The sequence below is a fragment of the Cyanistes caeruleus genome, chromosome 5 (assembly GCF_971803275.1).
Source record: "Cyanistes caeruleus chromosome 5, bCyaCae1.hap1.1, whole genome shotgun sequence".
Taxonomy (NCBI): domain Eukaryota; kingdom Metazoa; phylum Chordata; class Aves; order Passeriformes; family Paridae; genus Cyanistes; species Cyanistes caeruleus.
The window spans coordinates 50,308,906-50,331,329 of NC_141705.1; the positions used below are offsets into that span (position 1 = coordinate 50,308,906).

Below are 22,424 nucleotides of genomic sequence, written 5' to 3' on the forward strand. Positions count from 1 at the left end.
GGCAAGTTCAGAAGGAGACAAAATGTGGACAATTAAAATTCACACAGACACTCAACATAATATTTCTGTGCTCAGTTTTATATTGAAAATTAATGTTAGGAATGAAAGAGTTTATAGAAGTTACTAGAGAGACAACAAATACTTGAAGAAAGGTTATTCTAAAAAGTAAGGGCAGTAGGCATGGGTTTACATTTAGACACTGGGCATGCAAAGATATAGCTACACAAATGCAAGGAACAATTAATTAACTTCAGAGTAACAAAGAAGAAAGTGAACCCCAAAGACACACGCAGTGACTGACAGGAAAGCAAATTTATGATGAATTAGGAAAACCTAACTCTTGTCTAGTTCTGACTAGATCTTAAAAGAGCTTTCTGACTAATTTGACAGCATCACCCAGATTTCACAGAGAGGGAAAGCATCCTATGTGCAGATTGAGAGATGTAGCCATGGTCACCTATGGGGCCCATGACAGGAGGAAGGGGCAGAGGCCCTGCAGGCCAAGTTCGGCTGCAGCTGCTGGGGTGGCTTTTCCTGCAGCAGAGGAGCAGCTCAGCTGCCAACCACCCACAGCAGGAGCTGCTGCTGGAGCCACGGCCGGGGGAGGCAGCCTGGCCTGGGCTGCCAGGCCTCAGCTGTCTCCTGCCAGCCCCATCAGCCTCTCACCTGCATTTAGTAAGAAACAAACAGACAATTTTTGGCTCCTTAGCCCTTACTACAAGCTGCAGAAAGCTGTCCTGGGGTGGTCCCTGCGGCAGAGGGGATGCAGAGCGAGGTGCTGTCCCTCAGCATAGGCCGTGCTGTGCGCTCCCCTCAGGGGTGCCCAGGCTGGCCCAGCCCCAGTGGAGCCGGCACCTGTTGGACAGCTGAGGGAGAGACAGAGCTTGCACACCTGAGCAAGGGGCAGGGCTTGCACACCTGAGTGAGGGCAGGGCTTGCACACCTGAGTGAGAGACAGGGCTTGCACACCTGAGTGAGGGCAGGGCTTGCACACCTGAGTGAGAGACAGGGCTTGCACACCTGAGTGAGGGCAGGGCTTGCACACCTGAGTGAGGGCAGGGCTTGCACACCTGACCAAGGGGCAGGGCTTGCACACCTGAGGGAGAGACAGGGCTTGCACACCTGAGTGAGGGCAGGGCTTGCACACCTGAGTGAGGGAAGGGCTTGCACACCTGAGTGAGGGAAGGGCTTGCACACCTGAGTGAGAGACAGGGCTTGCACACCTGAGTGAGGGCAGGGCTTGCACACCTGAGTGAGAGACAGGGCTTGCACACCTGAGTGAGGGCAGGGCTTGCACACCTGCCTGCAGACACAGGCAGAAGCACAGTGGAGCCAGGAGAACGCAGCAGGATGCAAGCTGGCCTTTGTCAGACAGGTTCCTAGGGTGACAAATGGGGAAAAAAAGCCATGAAAGATCAAAGCACCTGCCTAGGAACAACAAAATGAAAGCTGAAGGACCGAAGACACCTTGAGCTGCAAGAGATGAGCACGGGCTGCACTGGTGTGCAGAGGCACACAATAGCAGGGGGTGTGACCGCACACGATTTCATAGGATCTGGAGACACACACAAGGAAACAGCAGTAGGGAGCCTGGAGAGTCAGAACAAATTCCAACACACACCATTATTTAGAGGACTAGGCTAGAGGGTGTAGAAACCTGGGCTTGTGTGTGTGCAGCAGATGGAGTCCCCTGAGTGTGCTGACCCCTAGATCTCATGGAAAGAGAGTAACAAGACTGTTTAATTAGCAGCACATCTTTAATGGGCTACATATTTGAATTGCATAACGATAGATCAGAGAATAATTTTGACTATTCTATCTAAGGCCATTAACTTAGGAGTACTTTTGCACTATTTACTTTCTGAAAAATACTCCAGCAGAAAGGTTTGAGAAACAGAAATAAAGGCTACAGTAGAAGTACACAGAAAGGAGAGCAGATCAAAAGAGATTACATCACTTTCTCAGAGACCCTGTCACAAGGATAACACTGTTTCTCAATTCTGAGGTCCCCACTAGAGCAAAATGTCAAAGACCAAACAGGTTAATGAAGACAGCCTGGCATTTTACCCCACTGGTTGAGGGTATGATGCATTGCCTTAGCACATTGCCCACAACATTTTGCCATTGCTGTATTGCTCTCACAAATTCACCATGTGACATTTTAACACAATGACCTTCCAGCCCTTTTAGGTGTAAAGCACCTGAAAGCATAAGCACAATCCATAAACAGATTGTAAAAATAAAAAAAAAATCCAGCTGCCTTTTTTTTTTTTTTTACCAAGTTTTCTCATTAATTATCCTGTGACCCGTGAACTACAGCAAAATAAATTTTTAATAGAAAAATTTCATTCAGTGAAAGTGTTTTCAGGCTGCCAACAACAGAGTCAAGATTTCTGCTGGTCCTAATTTTTTATTTTAGCTTTTGCCTTTCACATTCCCTTTCTCTTCCAGAATCTCATTTGAGGTCATGAAAAAACAAGTAATTCAGAACACACTTAGAAGCACTCATTGGCAAAAATGCCAGCTTGAAAAGAAACAAAACCATTCAAACTGAAGGTTGGTGGACTAAAAGTCTGCAGGATGATCTGCTGCAAATAGTGCCATCCAAAACCATAAAATGATAAAATTCTCTGATTCATGTTGTTTTGTTTTTTTTTTTGAACAAGAAACATTGGATCATTGCAGTAATGATAGGTATTTCAGCTGATATGCACATATACGTATGTGTAAATATATGTACACACATCCTATTATATATCTGAGAAGAAAAAAATTGAATTAAGGAACTCCAAACCCCTTCACCCCTCCCAGCTCTCCAGGAAAAGCAAAGAGTAGTTCAGCAGGTAGCAGCATGTGTATGATGTTAAAAAATTTCTGACAGGATACAGAATGTGATTTACTCATAGTACACAGATGGAACACTCAGTTTATGAAGCCAGTTGTCAATACTTGTTGGGATATTTTGATGGCTTTACTTTGTCCCCTGCAAGGCAGTGGCACCTTGGAGAGAAGCATTTTGTATGACACTAGAGCACTTCTGCAGTTGCTGTAAACCAGCACCATTCTTTAAAACAACAGAGCCACACCTGTGTAGAGTAACTGAAGACCTCCCATCATGTATGTTTTCCATAAAAACATAGCAAGAATTACTTCACAGATAAGAATTGTTTGATAATATTCTTAAACCTTGCTGGGATACAAATTTTTGAAACTGAATATTCACAGAACTTTATTAGAATATTAAAGAGTTGCCTCCATTTTTTGTTAGTTCTGTAAATTTTGGGAGAAAAAATATAACCATCAAACCAATATATTTTAAATAGTTAAGAGATAAAACCTCAACAAAATGTATTCCTCATTGATGAGATATATACACTAAAGAATTAATGAGAATGATGTGAGTTAAAGGCAGTATTTTGAGACTATCATTCTTGTGTGTACACTAACATGCATTTCAAAAAAAGAATATGCCTAGCTGACAAGACCAAAAAAATCAGATTAAAGTGGCACTTTGCTTTGACTCCACTGAATACTAAATCCATGACAATATAATGGCAAGCAATGAATAGTTTATGACAATAACATGCCAGCACATAGAAGCAAGATTCTCTTCTCTACCTGGCAGACAGTGCTTTTGTAATTAGGAAGAATAATTGCAACTTTTCTCTTAAGTGCACAGTCATTTGCAAATGTTAAAATGCGACTCCTGTCAGGCTGCACAGCGCCCATCACGTGCACACTTTTGGCAGTGAGGCATTTAGACTCGTGATTAAGAATGTACAGTTCACTACACTTGAATCCAGCAGCAATAAGTATTGATTTTGAACTGATGTGATTTCTTTCAGTATTAAAAAAAAAAAAATCCCAAACTATGGCTTCTGTAGCATACATTTTATTGCTATGTTTGCTAGTTAGCATTCATTTTCCATTCCTATTGACATATACTTCCCCTCACACTGGCTGGAAGTTTTAAATATGCATGTATGTCTTCTCCTACATTTTAGTGATGGTTTCACTTCAAATTACAGTGCTTGTGCTGAGAAGTCAGTTTTATATCATACTGGAAACAACTTTCCTAAACAAAAATTTAAAGTACAAGCAGGTAGAAACTCCACAGGGATCCTATTTCTTCTGGAGCTGTTTTCAAGCTATTCCTGCTATTTAATTATTGAAGGGGAGGGCTTGCATTTGTACAGATTTTGTCTACCACCAGCTTTGTTCCTCTGATAATACAGCAGAAAGTTCTCTTCCAACTTCTATACTTGCTGTTATTAGAAAACACAGACTCCATAAAAAGCCAAGGGTAAGATAGCTTCATTTATAAATCTAGAGATGTCAGGAAGGGTCACCTTCAATAATTCAGGACTTTTCATCCTGAATCCATATATTTAAAAAATGCTGATTTATCCTATTTTCAGGATTTTAAATGAACAACAATAGAAAAAAGCACAAACTTTTCTCTGCACCTTAATTTAATAGATGAAAACAATATTTCCTACCTACTTAATATCCACTGAACTTCTTGGAAGAAAAGTAGAGGTTCACACAAGATGCAATATAGAGTATTGGAGACAGATTAATTAAAACATTGCAAAGTTGAAAATCAGAAAATATTTAGACAACTCAGAAACAAGAAATAATACCAGCATATCTGACCTCTTTATGCAGCATTAATTACTGTGTAATGTTACTGTTATTGCTGAGGTGCTTACATGATTACTACTCCAGGAAATTACTGAAGATGGTCTTGATGGAAAATAAAGAATTAATGTATTAAATGCTTTTAAAAATACATCATTGATTAATAGATTCAACAGTAATGCTATAAAAGCTATATGTTGTATCTGAATGCCAGTACACAAAGGCTGAGATGTAGCCTAAGACTTATATATCATTTCAAACAGGAACAATAAACCTTTTAAAAATTAATGTAGTGAAACTGAATTTATAGTAATTTGTCCTGCAGAGAAGTTCATATTAACATGAACACAGTAGGTAGTGCAAAGGGGGAAAAAAGCAGCTTTTTTTTCCCCGAGAGTGGTTCAGAAATGTCACATTCTGTCAGCACCTTCATTCACTGTATCACAGGCCTGACTGTATGTTACTTCATATTTTATTCCTACAACTTGGAATTGCTGTTTTGCTTCTTGTATTTGCAATGCTGTCTAGTTGATGCCCATTAGGAAAAGTCAACCTGTGGACACCAAGAATTTGTTAGAAAACTATCAATACTGACAGCAGTGTCCAAAGAAATAATCCGTGTTTAGCCCTAAAATGAATTAATCAACTTCTGTTTTGCCTTAAACAACAGCTTGTTTTCATATATGATGTAGCATGAAATAGAAACAGGTATTGTGACTGTAGTTTAGCCCATTAAGTATTTGCAGAAATCATAAAAGAACATAGATCAGGCTGGAACACCTTAGGAATTCTGTATAGGAGAGAAACATTGCCAGAAGAGAGAAAATTGTTATATTTATAGCACTGGTCAGTGGTGTATAGCTTTTTATTGACTCAGCAGGGTTTAAGATGCCAAAATGAGTGGTGATTTTACTGAAGAACAGAGTAAGTATTGTGAAAGACATGAGACACTTCAGCATCCATCTCTGGGTACTTTAGCTGGACATCTAAAATCACAAACTGAGATTTTGAAATTTGAAGCCAAGCTACTTAAATTTACACCACCTGTCCTAGAAGCAGGGCACTTTTCCTTGTTCCAGCATTGATCAAATCATGGTTCATAATTAACTATATTTTCATATCCTCTCTGTGAACAGCAGTAGCTTTCAAAGTATTTTAAAAAGTGACAAGTGGAGTAAATGATTCTACTTGACATAGTTAGGAGGATGACAAGGCATATTTCTGAGTTGCCAGGTGAGATACTAGGTTTCCTTGTAAAGGCTCCAACTTTTTCCTTTTATCTATTTTCAAAAGTACATGCAGTTAGCTCATTATATGAGAACATCTTTCAAATAGTGCTGAGTGGGTAAAATCTCCTCCATAAAATTACTTTATTCATAATTTTCCATTAGTTTTAATCTTTAAACCCTCAGGTCAATTTTTATTTATTCATATCTAGTAAACTTTTGTAAAAATGTTCCTAGTGACTTCTATACAAAAAATACACATGGACCAAAAATCAGACAGCCTCAGAAGAGTGGCACCACTTGAAATTGTATATGAAGCTTAGATCATTTTGCCATCACAGTTTTAGGGCTGCTCTACAATTGCCCATCAGATATTGAAAGGCAATGAAAGCACTACAGTGCAGATGACTACAGATTGAGTATAGGGGGTGTCTTACACTAAGGTCAGTGCCAAAATAAAGCAACATAGCAGTGTATCTTATTTCACATGTGGGCTGTATTTCAAAAGGAGAGTGGTAATATGTATCTGAAATACAGATAAAAATCAACAATATACTCCCTTTGTTTTAGTTGTTTGTTTTTTTTCTCTCCTATGGTATACTGCAAATGCATGGCCAACAGAAGAGATAGTTAAGATTTCATAACACAACCAAATAGAATAATATTGTGATTTTGTGGTTTAGAATAAAAAGACAACATGAAATTCAATAACTTTAAGGTTTGTCTTAACCAAGTGATGAAAAACCCCATTTCATCAGCTACATAGGCAGACCAGTCCAGTAGTAATCGAGCTCTGTATTCTGGGTACTACCAGAACCTGAAAGTCACTGTGAACTAGGATCAAACAGATCTAAGTCCTTTCAGACCAGAGAGCCTTGCAAAAATCCTGGTAAGAAGTGTTTGTGTGGTAAATGTGTCAAGTTTGGTTGTTCTGTTAATCCACCAAACAGAATATTTTTTCCCTGAGAATGGCACACTGAGAACAACATTCTTTAAATCAAGGATTTTCATGCCAACTCGTTTATAAAGCCTTAGTTTTGAGGATATTTTGTATATTTCTGCTGTTTCATAGCAGCAACTGCAGCACAGCAATAAGACAATCCACAGACTGAACTGTCCTGACCATCTCAAGTGATTGAGTTGCAGAGCTGCATTTGGAAGCCTACAGCTCTCAGTGTCAAACAGAATAATCTGTTAGAAGCAGGTTTTTCCTGCTGGTGCAGGTTCATTCAGTTACATTCATGCAGTTACAATCTCATGTAAAGGTAACAAGCAGTTCTTATGAAGTTGCACTCATGTCTAGCAAATCTAGAGTTTGGACTGTAGATTTTAGAAGATTATGACTTTTTCTGCAACTGCAAGCCTACCTGCAGCATAATGAATACATTTGAGGTTGGTCTCCCTTCCCTTTCTGTGCATTTCATTGCTACCACTCTTCTCTAAGCACGAGGATTCATGTCCCTACCACTATCTCAGCCAACAGCACTCCTACTCTTTCAAGTACCATGCTTCCCTTTTTTCTTTTCTCTTTTCAGCTGAATAGATGGAAGGTGAATATCCATTTATGCTCTAAAGGGATTCAAAACTACAAAGGAGTCTTCCAGTCTCTGAAGAAAGAGCTGAGAGTCAATAATGGCGGACCATGTACCTCACAAGTGCTGTTCTTGTTTTCTAGTGGAAAGTGTGGTAAAAGATTTTATTGTTTCATTTGTTGTATATATAAAATTGTTACCTTTATAGATGCTGTGAATAAACCTAGCTCTGTATTGAAACATAGCCAGCTATCAAGCTATCAGCCTTTTGATTGATGTTCCTTGCACCTTTGTTTCAAACTCTGCAAAAAATTGGGACCCTTCTGTGTCACAGTAAGAAGGACTAGCTCAAAGTCAACCTAAGAGAACTGAAGTCCATGACTTCTATTTTCACCGAGCACAAAGAACTTTATGCACTTTTTGGAGTGAAACTATGATTTAGATTTGCTGAGCATGATACAAATTGATGTTTGTCCATATATTCACTTCTGTATTTAGTCGATTGTCTTGTAAAGCACTTTGGTGCTCCATGGGTAGGAAAATATATCACACAAGACTGAAATTAAGTTGTCTGTTCTGCTGAAGATGAGACATTCTCTTGAATGTTTATCCTACTACAGACTTCGAGCTGTGTAGAGATAAGGGAGTGTTTTATAATTACTGAGCTTGAATTCTACTGTCAGTGTTATATGCTTAATAATATATCAAAACGTTTAGATCCAGGGGGTGCCGTATAAAGACCGAGAAATAAAACGCAGACCTCATTAAGTAGTGTTTTGTTCTTTACAGGATCTTGCTACTACCAAATACTGAAATGTGCCTGAAGAGTTCAAATGGCACTTTGTCAGAGAAATCAGTATCTGAAAATGTGTCCATCCTGCCTCAAGCTCCGCTTTTGAAAATCCTTATCTGCCTCTATAAACATTATTAGAGATTCAGAAGTTTAGAATAAGTAATGTAATTTCAGCTGCCTACAGAATCTGAGGAAAGCTATTAAAAATATACCCAAGAATCATCTCTTTTTTCCTTGCCATTAGTGGTGACACTGCTTCTTAAGTCAGTGGCTCTTGCAAGTGACCTTTTTGTGTCAGCAGCAGGAAAATAATATACTTTATTTACCTTAATGGGCAGTAGTAGGAATACCAGCTTCAGCATCCTCCTTTGCAGTTATTGCCATCTACTAATTTAGGGGCATGGAGGGCATATTTCTTCAGACTTGCACAGCCATAATTTAATTCTCAGTCTTTGTTTCTATCCTATATCACCAAAAAGATGGAGAATGCACCTGCAGAGGGAAGGCTGACATCCTGCTTTCTCTGCTCTGATGACAAACCAATAGGTAAGTGAATTAACTACGGGATTTGAACAATATGAGTTATGAATTCAAGAGCAGAAGGACCCTATCTCTCTGAATTTAAGTTTACAGGATGACTCAAAAGATTCACTCTTCTTAACATGCCTGGAGCATACAGACTAATTAGGAGGCAAAGAGAAAAGATACAAATGGAGAATGCATTATAAGAAAATGACAAGTTAGTTCCTTTCTATAGAAAAAAACAGCTATTAGCTAAGTAGCTAATGCATTCATGAAAACTGGTGTATTTCAGCTGATGCTGGGAAATGTGGTTCATATGTTTTCCATGGGCTTTGCTCCATCACCAGGAGTCCCTAAAATCAGTGAAGATATTTGATTCCTGCAGAACTGCCACATTAAGTTCCTTACTTCAGTTTTCCCCAGATACTTTCAGGATACAAAACTGTCTACTCCAAACCTTTAATTTTCTCAAGGATTCAACCACATTTGAGGTTCATTCTAATAGTTATTCTTCTGTCAGAAATTTGAACAGCCATGTCCTTGAACAGTTATCACTATGAAGAAAAGCAAATGCCATGACAAGACCCCAGCAAGGGAAAAAAAAAATAATAAAAAAAAGGGTTCTCTGGAGTTAGAATACTGAAAATAAATATGCAAACAATGAGGAGAGATGCAGTATTTGTCTCCCACTTACTTTCATCCAAAAAATCAGATTCTGTGAAACAGTTCTAAAACTCAGTGAACATTCAAATTAAAAAGTAATGCGCTACAGAAATGCATAACCATGGTGGGGTGCAGAGACAGTAAAAGATCCTGGATAAGAGATACTACTAAACAACCTCAAGTTTTGATTTTGCTATCAGAAAGAGGAGAAACACAAACTGAATAACATTTTCAGAAGTTATGAAGTTATCAGCCATGCAACTCCGATTCTGACTGAAGGTTAGCTCAGAAAACATGGTTATTGACTGAGCTAAGGAAAAGAGAGGCTAAAACTAACACAGGAAATAAGTACAAGACTTCTGCAAAAAAACCAAAAAACACACCAAAAACCCCAACAAAGCAAAAGCCAACAAAGTAGCAAATAAAGAAACAAACAAAAAACCCCACAACAACAACAAATCAAACCAAACAACCAAAACCAAAAACATAAACAGCAAAGACAATACTCTCCAAAGGCAAGAATTAAGTGCCATAAATAATGTCTTTTACAAGCATTCAGTTTGCTGGTAGAAAGGTGTAAGTCACAAGAGAAATCTTTTATAAATATATTTTTCTCAAATCATTGGTGTTAGAAAAAGCATGTGGGATCACACAGCCAAATGGCTAAGGAGAGTATGTCCAAGCGAAGATGGAGAGCTGACTTCCTAAGCTCTTTTTTTCCAGAAATATTTTCTTAAGTAGTCTCAACATTTGTTTGTTATTTGATGTATTATGATACATCTATCAAAAAAATAAGTTTCAGGCAGATGAAAACAGAATTTCTGAAGATCCCAGAATTTCTGATTGCAGCACCAGCTCCAAGTGAGGCAGACCTGAGGTGGCATTTATTGACCCAGGGGAATGAAAACATTATGTTTCACTTCCATAATAACTAGGGCAGCAAGAAGGAGATTTTTGGTTGATGAGGCAAATAACAGGTAGTAGGAATGTGACCATAAAATAGCCTATTGAAAAAAGTCACTAAAATTAATAAAGCATTTCCTTTTTTCTTTTGACTTGTGGACAGTGCACCAGGGGAACCTTGACAGTATTTTGTGAAGAGTTTCAAACCACAAATTGTTCAAGGGCAAGCATTCAGATATTTTATGGCAGAGAAGTATAGTACAACCAACTCAGAAGCATTTTATTTAGTGACCAAAAATGTTACTCCTTATTTATCGTTCTCAGAGCAAAAGAGTGCAGTATGGTTTTGACCCTAAGAAACTCTTCTAAAAACTGTTCTGCTTTCTGGAAGACTTGAGCTAAAACTTGCACCTTATCTTGAAATTCTGTGGCTTCCTTTAAAAAAAACAGCCTGTGATCAAGACTTGGATAAGATTGTGAGCACCTATGTTGCCCTGGAATCTTATACATACAAAAGCTTTGGAATTTTTTTCACAAGAAAATTTCAGTGACCTATAAAATTGGGCAGTGTGCAGATGACAGGAAGACCTTTATAAAAACCAAACCATGACAATTTACCTATATATCAGCAGCTCTCTAAATGGAGCATGACCAAGATTAGTGGAAGATAATTTGCCTTAATTAAGAAGAGAGAAAAATCACTACCCTCAAGACTGAAGAATACTGTATAGTATAACATCTATGAAAGTAAAACTTACTAAGTTTTCAATGGAGTACCTTGCACAGCTAAGGCCTGACTTCCTTCACCAAAATGAAAAAACCTTCCAGAAGACACAATTTTTTTACATGCACAGAGCAGCACAGGAGAGATTCATTTAGCTACGTGACTTCAAATTCATGTGAACTACATTCTATTGATGGGAAAATGCATGTAAGCCAACTAAAAATCCAGACAGTCTGAGCCTATCTATCCCTCATTAAAGCTGACTTGCTGTCAGCTGGCTGGCAAAACTCTCAAAATCTGTGCCCCAGTTTGCCTACCTATAAATTGGGTTTTAATAACACTCTTCTTCTGCACACACTGAAACCTTGCGCATTAGCATGTGTAATGTGGAAGAAAATAAATGATAAATCATTACATAAGACTAAGTGCTACTATTCTGAATTTGTACAGTGATAATAACTTGCTTTTATAGGCTAGTAAAATCATGAGATCATAGGAATAAATTTAAATTAACACATGTCAGAGGGTCACAGAAGACTAGATTAGGTGACATTCTGGCTTAATCTTTTTAAAAACATTTCACACAGCAAAATCTGTTTTAGAAGGGTTATATAAAAAATATAATGTATTTAATTTCAGATTGTAGAAATTCGTAGTAGAAACAACTTTTCTTGAGAAAAAGTAATAATTTCAAATATCAATTATTCATATTTTTCAATATATCTCAAAAAATTCAATAAACTTTGAAATATAGAACTAAGCACTCACAACAAGTCTATAAAAGGGGAAATGTTACATACTTTAAATTATGTAAGGAATTGGTTGAGCTATCTGCCTTTAGGTTACTACCAGTTCTTCAGAGCATAAATTCAAAGATCTTTCCTCATTCATTACTGTCTATACAGTAATGCTTTCCATCAAAAACTGTGTTGACATGCTGGACCACAGCCACATGATCACAAGCAGGACTTTGGTGTAAATTCCTCCAGGTATGGTTTGGAGAGAAAGGGAATAACTTCATAAGGAGGGACAAGACCTTTCAGCAAGGCAACATTTTGACCAGATGTTCTTATTCAAAACAGCTGCAGATGTGATGCTAATCACATATGTTGAGTAAAGAAATTACTGGGATCTCAGCAAAGGAACACAATCCTGTGAAGGTGGCTGTAAGAGTGGCCTAACTCTCAAAGAAAATGCTGGTGAAGATTCTCTGCCTCTCAGTCAGAGGGTAAGAGGAAGAAGATGCCCTTCTCCTGCTCAGTGGGGAGGGGGACATGGACCAGTGACCAGCCCACTGCATCAAAACCAAAGTGTGTTTTGCTAAAAAGGGGCCTGGAAAGCCCTGTTTGATTCTGAGTTTGTCATAGCAATGAAGCATTGCTTCAATAAAATTTAAATATTTTTGACAATAATATTGTACATTTTTATATCCTCACTCACCTGTAAGCCTGTCCACATTTGCAGTTGCATTCAAGGCAGATGTTAAAGGGAGTTAAACAATAAACTGGATACTCTGAACAAGATTTTGGGTTGTTCTAAGACACAGGAAAATAGCTATCGCTGCCCTCTGTTCTTCCCAGTTGCACACATTTAAGGGTCTTGCACATACAAATATTTTATTTATGACCAAGTCCATCATGGGAGATACTGCATTGGCACAGAAGGATTTTTGGTCATGATCCGGGTGAACTAAGAACAGTTTCAAACACGAACAAAACCTCTCTTCTCCCAAAGACTTGCAATTTAATTAAACACATGTTTCTCGTTAGATTTGTACTTGATATTTTGATTTCATTTTCCAGATAAGTAGCAAATCTATGCTTGCACCTGTTTAATTAATAAAAAAACAAATAAACTTCTTTAAAAATGACTACTTTTTTGGAATAAGGCACTGTATACCTTCTTTGATTTTTCCCCCCTCTATCAGATTTATAAAATATCCATTCAACAAACAAGGAGGAAACTAAGAAAGCATTTGATGATAGCATTTGCTTTTCTTTTTGCCTTTTTTTTTCCTTCCAAAAATTATCAGTAAATAACTAGTAATATTTTCCTCAATGGAGGAAGCAGTACTTTTTCAGGTCTACAAGATATAAACTCCTGCTTTAAACCCTATGATGAAGAAGTGATATTGTGACGTTTATTTTGGCAAGAAGTCTTGCTCTGACTTGAGCCTAGAAGTTCTGTTGCAGCTGGTTTTTCAAGTATATTAGAGAGATTTATTGGGCTAGGGAGAGTAGATGTAGTTATAGTCCTTGCCATAGAGTGACTTTGGCCATATCACAGGAGTTATACCACAGCATAACAATGCAATACAGGTATTTTTGTCTTTTTTTTTTAATATGATAAAAGGTGCCTAGAGGGAAGAGGGAATATGCAAGCTGAAAAAAATACATTGTGCAGTGCAGAACAAATGGAGGCAATACCTCACAGAACAGATAAGAGAGAGCAAAAAACCCACACAATTCCAAGGCAAACACAAACACACCACATAAAAGGGATATGAAAGCAAAAAAGTACAAGTAACCAAACACACTGTGAAAGAAAACACACTTTATTGTAAAAAGTCATTGAAGGAAAGAAAACTGGTGTGGATTACAGTTAAAAGGTAATTTTAATAGTTTTCTTCTGCTTTGAAATGTGTAGGCTAATACCTAGAGAAATACAAAATGGCAGAAGAAATTTGCAAGAATCAAAAATACATTAATTGTGTATTGGTTTGATATAAAAAATATTTTCAGCAAACGAATAGCTTGTCTAAATGGTAGTTTGTTGACAAGTGTTTTAAACTTGTCAAATTCTCTAGGGGACCTTGGGGAAGGTAATCTGAATAACTTATGATATTAATTTTGATAATTTGCCACCAAGATGCAGAATGCTTCAAACTACAACTGAAAAATGCTGATGAGAAACTACTAAAATAATGGATCATTATCCTGCATAAAAAACATCAGGGAGAAAACTGTCGAGTGTTTCTTATTTCAACTTCTTCCCCAAGTCAGTTCTGGAGATATTAGAAAAAATATGTAAATCTAAATTCATGGACTTTTGATCACTGATATAATAAATCATTTTGTTTTACCAAGCAAATCAAGGAGTTAAAAAAAAACAAGTCAAGCCAAAACAACAACAACAACAACAAAAAAACAACAAACAACAATAAACCCTCACAAAAAAAAGCCCCCACTGCAGCAGTGTGTCAAATGAATATTGTTATTGCTACCAGCTCAAAACATCTCTTGAGAAAGCTGCTTGGGTTGGCACAGACAGTCACGGTATCCAAAACTCACACGCACACCATGGATAGCAAAGAAAGATGGAAAGGGTCTCCTGCCTGGTAGTATTATTATTATTATTATTATTATTATTATTATTATTATTATTATTACTATTACTATTATTACTATTATTACTGTTATTACTGTTATTACTGTTATTACTATTATTATTATTATTATCCCACCCAAGGGGTCCCATGACAAAAGACCTCAAGTTCCTGCAGTGTCTCATGTTGAGTATAGGGTCAGGAGACAATAGTCTCAGGGCACAGAGGCAAGGCAAAAGTCACTGACCTATAAGGAACAAGGGAAATTTACCTAGTATTGCATGGTTGCCTAGTATTACCTAATGGTTACTTAATTTTAGTTACCTAGTATTACCATGGGAGAAGCATTTTCCCTCATCCTAAGCAGTCAGGCTTTCTTGAAGCCTGTGGCAGACTCTTCCAGGGCATGTGCCCAGAAATTCCCCTAGTCAGCTCAAGGGCTTCCTCACCCCACCAAAAAAAAACCCAAAAAAACACCAAAAAACACCCCCAGCTGTATTTGCCAAAAAAAGCTCTTTCTCTAGGAGGGGCCCATATGCAGCTAACGTTTTTAGTTAATAAAACTATGTTCTGTGGTAGTTTATAAAACGCAACACCAGTTCTAAAAGAGATTTACAGAGTAGAATTACACCAAAATATGTTGCTGAAGAACATTCCAGACAAACCCCTGATACAGTTACAAATGTCCACGGTGGATGTCTCCTGCCACGTCAAAGGCCCCCAAAAGTCTGGATATGCAATATACAACACATAGTCATTAATTTTCACAAGTATTTTTACCAAGGAATTACTAAACCCCACTTCAACAGATATGTTCAGAGATAAGACAAACACCTTTTACATATGTTTAAGCAAAACTACAGTATATTTTCTAAAGTAAAAAGTGTAATTAAAAAAAAAAAAAATTGTATTTCATGGCCCAGAATTACAAATATATAAATCTGCCAGAATGCACTGAACACTCCCAGAAACAATAAACAGGAGCCTGTATGTTCTACTCCTTTGTTAAGGCTTTAAAGCACACATCATTACCTACAAGAAGCTGTCTTAGAGAGTTCCCCATTATCATTCTCATTTGTCTGACTAAATTCTCTCTCCAAGATGCTTGCTTCATAGCTGTTTCCATCCTTCTAAAACTGGCTACTCTTAAAAAAAATATAAAATAATAATAAAAATATATATACATTTGCATTTCAAGTGGTGTGAGACACACCATTCCTACTGCCTTGATGTCACAAAAAACCACAGGCTGAAAGAAGAGCTGAAGGCAGAATGTTCCTGTGTAAGGGACTAACAGAGAACAGGTGTCCACAGGCACACCTCAAGAAGCTGGGAAACCCCAAAGAAACAATCATACTAGAGATCCCTGTGAGTCTGAACCAGCAGGAGCCTGCTGAATTGCTTTCAAAAGCATAAATCCTTCATTCAGCACAAATACAGCTAAAATGAAAGGTTTTCAGTAACAGCCAGCAATGATCAAAGTTTAAGGGGAAGACACTCAGTACATAAAGCTACCAATTCTACAAAGTAAACCTGTATTTCTGGTCTACAGAAAATCTCACAAAGAAATTGCAAGGACAAACGTGGGATACCCATGCACACACTCATGGAAAGCCAGCAATCAGTGGGAGAAATTCCTGATCCATATATTAACACCTATTGACTAGTTTGATAATGAGAAACTGCCATGAACTCCAGAAATGGAGAAGCACTGTACTGAATTTGTTTGCATACATGAAACAGATTTGTAACAATTAAAAGAAAAACCACCTCAAAACAGTACAACAACAATAATGAAAAAAGAAATGGAGATATCAATATCCTCACCAAAAAGAAAGCTCAATCATTTAAGGATTCAGAGAGTAAATTAAGATTTATTCATCATAAAATGTCAGTGCATTAGATGGAACTCATCTCAGCAATTCTTTTGTTAAAAGGAGCTGAAAACTGTCAGCTATGACCAATGCTTCCAGAACTTGGCAGGCGGGTAGAGGGGGAGAGAAGAAAGGCATAGGCATGCATTTAATCTCCATCTTCTGCTGGGAGAATTACAAATTCAGGCCATCACAAAGATGCAGTGAGAAACATTAGAGTTTTTAAAAGATGCTAAAGGTCAATCCATTCAAGAAATTTATGGAAAATTTGATAATACTGAGCTACCCCAACCAATCCCTCATGTTCAGGTCAAATTTCAATTATTGACGGACCTTTATGTCAGAGGAAAATAATTCCCAGCATTGGTAGCATATGCCCTGTCAACATAAATCACAAAAACTGGATATATATGCATCCATGTGTAGTTCTCAAGTCTGCAGTTAGAAATATTTGCAAGTACCATACTCTACTTCCAGAGCTTAAGAAATGTCCTTGATTCTCTTGCTTGACTGCATTAGCTTTACTTTCTCTTTGAACATTTGATGAAAGGTTGTACAGTTTTGATACTCTGCAAAATGTCTTACATCTCTCTAATGGAATTATGAAAGCTTTTCTTCAGGTCCACAAGTAAACTGCTTTTCAAACCAGAGACATTTATCCCCCCTTATAATAAAATATGCAAAAAGCTTAACTACAAAATACTTTTTTGCTTTCTCTTCTCATTTGTCCCCAGGTCTTGCATAGTTTTACTTCATGGAGGAACAGAAGATGGAAATTAATGCAGAGATTATAATAAATATATATTATTTATTTATTTATTTATTTATTATTATTTATTATATTATTATTATATTATTATATTATTATTTATTTATATATATTAATATTTATATTATTATATATTATTTATTTTTATATATAAGTAGAAGCATTATAAATGCAAGCTTTTTTTTTTCTGATTTGTTTGTTGCTTAATGTGCCTTAACTGAAAGCATTAGAAATACACCCCAGGAAATATAAAGTGTCAGCATGTGACAATACCTTGATTATTACACCTGGCTAAAGAATGCTGCACATTGCAGAGATATTAGAGAGAGGCAGATATATTTTCTTAAAGGAAAACATCCTGAGAGTTTCCTCATATACCGAAAAAGCCTACCTTAAGTCCCATCCCCTCTCTCTTAAAGAGCTTTTTAGCACCAAAGTGGAAGTCTCCTGGCTGCAGCACTGCCTTGTCTGTAATGTCACCTGGTGATGGAATGTGCAGCAGCAGCACCCAGGGAGAACAAGAGCTGTAGCCTAAATAACTGACCTTTTGGGGAAGTGTTTGACAAGAGCCACAGTGTTACTTAAGGGAAATACTGGTGGTGTTCTGTTATGAAAATGTGCAAAGAGCTTCTTCCGCAAATGTCAATTTAGAAAGTCACATCTGTCACCTTTGTGCCCATTTTCACTCCCATTTACAGTTAAACTTAACAACTAGCACCAAAGAAAGGAAATACACTCATCACAAATTTTCCAGCAGAGAGAGGCTGCATTAGAGCAAAAAAAGCACATTCACACTTAGAGTAGCAATTACAACAAAGGAAATACTGAGGACGTTTCCTATCAAGGTCTGAACATCTTTGATGCATAGCAAACAGCATTTGAGCTTGACAACACGAAGTGTTGCACAGCAGTGTTTAGAATTTTTGCCTGATACCCATAAAAAACTCCAATAGTAATGCCCTGAAATGTGATACTGTAAGGTTTATCTTTGAAACTATTAGCTGAAATAATTGATAAAAAAATCCAGATAAATTTTTCAGAGTTGTACAGTCCAAACTTTGACACTAAATAGCAGAGACAGCAGAAACATACACAATTACTGTGGAGATTGCCCAGCATCCCTTACAAGCTGAGGTGTAAAATTAACACTTCACATTGACTCCTTGGGACCGTTCAAAGCTAAAATCCAGTGTAACTGCATTCTACAGCCCAGCTTTGGCTGCATACAGCAAAAAGGTACCTAACAACACAAATAAGTCACTTTTGAACACCACAGCACAGAAACAGTTCCTTAAATATGTAAAAATGAAGACGCAACAAACTTTCTTATGCGCCAAGACAGTCCAACATCAGTGTTTGCCAATGAAAGCTTATCTTTGATGGGATTTTACTACTTCATTAAATAGTCTTAGTTGTGTATGTTTTATCAAAACAAGCAAATTCCTACAAACTAATCTTGCCCTGAGGTGTCAGTCCTGTTCAGCAGTGGGTGTTACAGTCTGCAGGAGAGCAGAGCTCCAGGCTAGCTCATGTTTGCCTGCATTGTCTCAGACTGAAGGCTTCTGAAGTTTATTTTCAAAATCCTAGTTGACAGCCAAAGGTGAATGCTGGTGTCTGAAACATTATGTTTCCTTACTGTAATAAGAAATAATGTTCTTGATTTTTATTTGTCAAATATAAATATTTCTAATTGGGAAACTGGATAATCTAGATGTGTTTGTCAAAAGTCTGGTCTTCGGGGTATGAGCACTCTACTTCTGATATGGATGCAGGTAATTCTTTTATTACTACTCTGTGACAAAGTACAGAATATGCATAAAAAATTCTTTATCCAGGTAAATAAAATTCTATTTCAGCTTGACATGAATAGAAAAGTGCAGAGAAACTGTTTTTTCCACTGGAATGATCTGCTGTAGGAGTTGGCCGCATGCTTTAAATGTGACTGACATGTCTCTGAATTTAATGTGTCATCTGCTGAGTTCAGGATCTGCTGTCTATCTCTCAATGTGTAAAAAATGAATTGCTTCAAAATGATTTATTGCCAGCAAAATGGAATCTGAAAACAACAATAGAAATAGTGTTGTAAAGGTATCCTACATTTAATAGCACTGTTTGATGAGTAAATTATTTCAGAAATATAATCAAACCTTCTTATTGTGAAACTCTCAGACTTGATAAAGCTATTGCAGAGTCTGGTATCTGCTTCCTGACTCATAAAGAGCTAATGTCATTAAGAACATGGAGAAATGCAGCATTAAATCCCAGTTTCCACTGCTGTTTGTAAATCTATGCAGAAAATACAGGGTTGTATTTTCAGTACCAATCTGCAGAATTAATCTCTCTGCTATTATCTTTTGTCCATTTGTTTCCCTCTCCTGTGAAGTATCTACAGAGGCATCTTTAATAAAGGATTTTAACTTATATTTTTTTTTCTACAAATTTCTTGCTTTATCAATCTCATCTGCGCTCCAGCTAGCAAAAGCTTCATATATAGAACTATTTTCAAAATATCATGGGTGATCCCTCAAAAAAAAAACCAGTTACTCTTCAAAAATGTTAAAAATTCAATAGATTTAATCTATTAATCTGTCTAATAGATATTATTAATGTTTAATACTTCTACCTTAGAAAGATTGACATAAATGTTAAAAATCAGTGATGACTGGAGGTAAAAGTTCCAATTATTTCAAAAGTTAAAGCACAAATATAATTGAACATAAGGACTATTATGCTTACAAGCAGCTTAAAATTACATGCGTAACATTGCATATTGAATCACACTCAGCTTCCAAAAGCACCAATTCAGTAAAGTTCCATAAAAAATATTTTATGTCCTTTAAAAGCAAAGTGTCAGTGCTTGCCTCCTTTTCTAGAATGCATCCATGCCATCCACACCATTGTTATTCACCAGAGTCATTCCTAGGGCACAGACAGAAGATACTCAAATAAAACTACTGGCCTTTTTTCTTATCATCACATATGTCACCAAAAAATGCCATCAGTAAGAAAATACACATTATTTGGTGTCCTTGGCTGTTAACATAATCCAGTTTGGTTTTCCTTTAATCTGGAGTAAAAGAACTTCTTTGCTTACTAGTGGTTAAATGAGTCAAGCTTATAGCCAGCATTGCTACTGGAGCCTCCACTTTCCCCTTCAGGTGCCTTCTGTCTAATATTTGGGATTATAAACTCTAAGATTAGTGAAATGTGTTTGCACCTATTAAAAAAACCTATGAAATGGACCCAATCAAGCAAAGAGAAATGAGAATAAAATTTTGCTTGCTTGGGTTTTTTCATCTTCTAGTAATTATCAGTGCTTACTTTCCACTTTCTTCTAGTGATGGGGAACATGAGCAGTTCCTGTGTTTAAGGCTCATTTTTCCTGAAATGGTTTGCTGCTGTTTGGTTTTACAAGAAGATGAAGTAGTGAATACAAATGGCAGTGGTAGCTTGCCAAGTCATGGCAGGTTATTTTAAATATTGACAACATCCAGCTTCTTGACAGGAATTAAATTTATCCACTGCCTTTCAAAATATATTTTTCCTGGTTTTGTGAACATTATCACACTATTCTACCTGCAGAGGAAATCTGACATTTTAATGACTATTAGTCACAGAAACAAGACTGGAAGCAGGGAGCGAAGATCATCTTTCTGAAATATTTCTCTCTCTTTTTAAATGTGTGCAGAAGTTTGGAGGGATCCACCTGCTTGTTTCTGATAGTCATGAAACTAATGACACCTGGATATAAATATATATTACCTAGACCTCCATAATTAGTTAAGGCTTCAAAGGGCACCTGGAATCACCTGTGATGCATGTCACATTATTGTCAAACTTAACTTTAGAAGACCTCAAAGACAATCTTAGAAAGGAAAATGCAGAGTAACAGATCACTGCAGTGATTTGCCAAGGTTAAGGTTTACATAAGGTTATTTACAGTCTTGACCATTCAATGTTGAACTTAAAGTTGGAATGGTTTTGCTGGACCTTAGGTACTATCTGGAGTGGTCTGCCCAGTCACAGATTATTTGTAACCACCAGAAGCACATTCCATAGAAAAGTTAATGAAAGGTACAGATGACTTAACAACCACATTTCTACATGACACAGGAAAGAAATACTCAGCAAAAGCAAAGCCAAATATTGGACAACAGGCTTCCAAACTTCTGTGCAATTCCAAAGTTAACTTCAGGAATAAGCTATTCATAACTGTACTGGTGATGACTTTCACTTTTATATCTTGAGGGACAAAAGGCTGCTCCCAGCCTCTCCTTGTTTGAGATTGTGAAGGAATTCCTTATCAGAATGAGAATATAAATTTTGTGATGCTGAATATATTCTTTTAAGGCACAAGGAAACTTATTGAAATGTTTGATTAAACATGAAAAACTCATTTGACTTAGGAATATAAATATTTTCTTTTTATAATATACATGTCACCATGTTGCTCTGAGACAGAACTCTGAAATCTGAATTTGTGACCTGTTATTGCTCAGTCCTTTTTCCCCACCTGTGTCAGAACTACAAAGAAAAAAGGTTACAGTTTGGAATCAAGCTTTCTGTTTCCTGCACACAATTTCAGCTGCTGGCAGTGTAACCACAATTCTCAGTGTAAAAGCCCTTAGGCTTAATATTCAGAGGTAAATTTAACACATAGGAAAAGTGAAGTTTGGGAGTAAATTTCACCTTCTTTCATTAAAAAAGGAGAGGGACTGAATAAAGCACAGAGGATTTATTTCCCAACACTAAGTTATAACACTATCACACTTCTATTAGCACTAAACAAAACCCCAAATTGGTTTGGATCTCCAGCGAGCCCTCCAGCATTGGAGTGCATTGCATGCACACAGCAGCAGCAGCAGCCATCCCATGCATACCACAAGCTCCATCACTGCACAGGTACAGCAGAATGACTGGCAGTAGGAATTGTGCCACATGGGCTGGTGGCAACGTCGGCACACATCACTGCTAAGTGACATGAAGGATGCACAGACAGCTGTCTGCAGCACTGCTCTGCTAGAACAATACTTGTGTAGATGAGCTGTTTCCTCAAATACAGGAATCAGATTAAACACAGAATTTGAAAACAAGTTTTTAACTTAAAAAGTAATTTTTTTCATTTCCAGTTCCCTTTCCCTTACCCTCCTCTATGAGTAAGACTCTAGAGCCCATGAATTAAGCTCATCACAATAATTGCAGTTTTGCCATTTCTCTTCTTTACTGCATATATCTGGCTCTGAAGAAAAAACTTTCCATTTTGCTCAATTGTTTTTCAACTACTTCAACAAAAAGAAAATAAAAAAAAATAAAGTTGTATTCATTGCCCTCAGAAGAGACTTTGATGGTCTGGGCAGGTAAGTCTTTTGCTCTCCAGCAACACTGGACAGCATTCTGTATCCCAACTATAAATACACTGAACTTTAGAGTCAAACTTCAGTGTTTGCATTTA

General features: G+C 37.1%; 2 long non-coding RNA genes across 2 annotated transcripts in view; one reads left to right on the forward strand and one right to left on the reverse strand.

The window, feature by feature from the left end:
- Positions 1 to 22,424, reverse strand: part of LOC111929425 (uncharacterized) — a 319,169-nt gene that overhangs the window by 142,241 nt on the left and 154,504 nt on the right. The gene's annotated exons all lie outside the window — the stretch shown is intronic.
- On the forward strand, positions 8,672 to 12,871 carry LOC147653104 (uncharacterized). The gene is made up of 2 exons (XR_015286717.1): positions 8,672 to 8,738; positions 12,087 to 12,871. It is a non-coding gene; the product is annotated as an uncharacterized LOC147653104 (long non-coding RNA).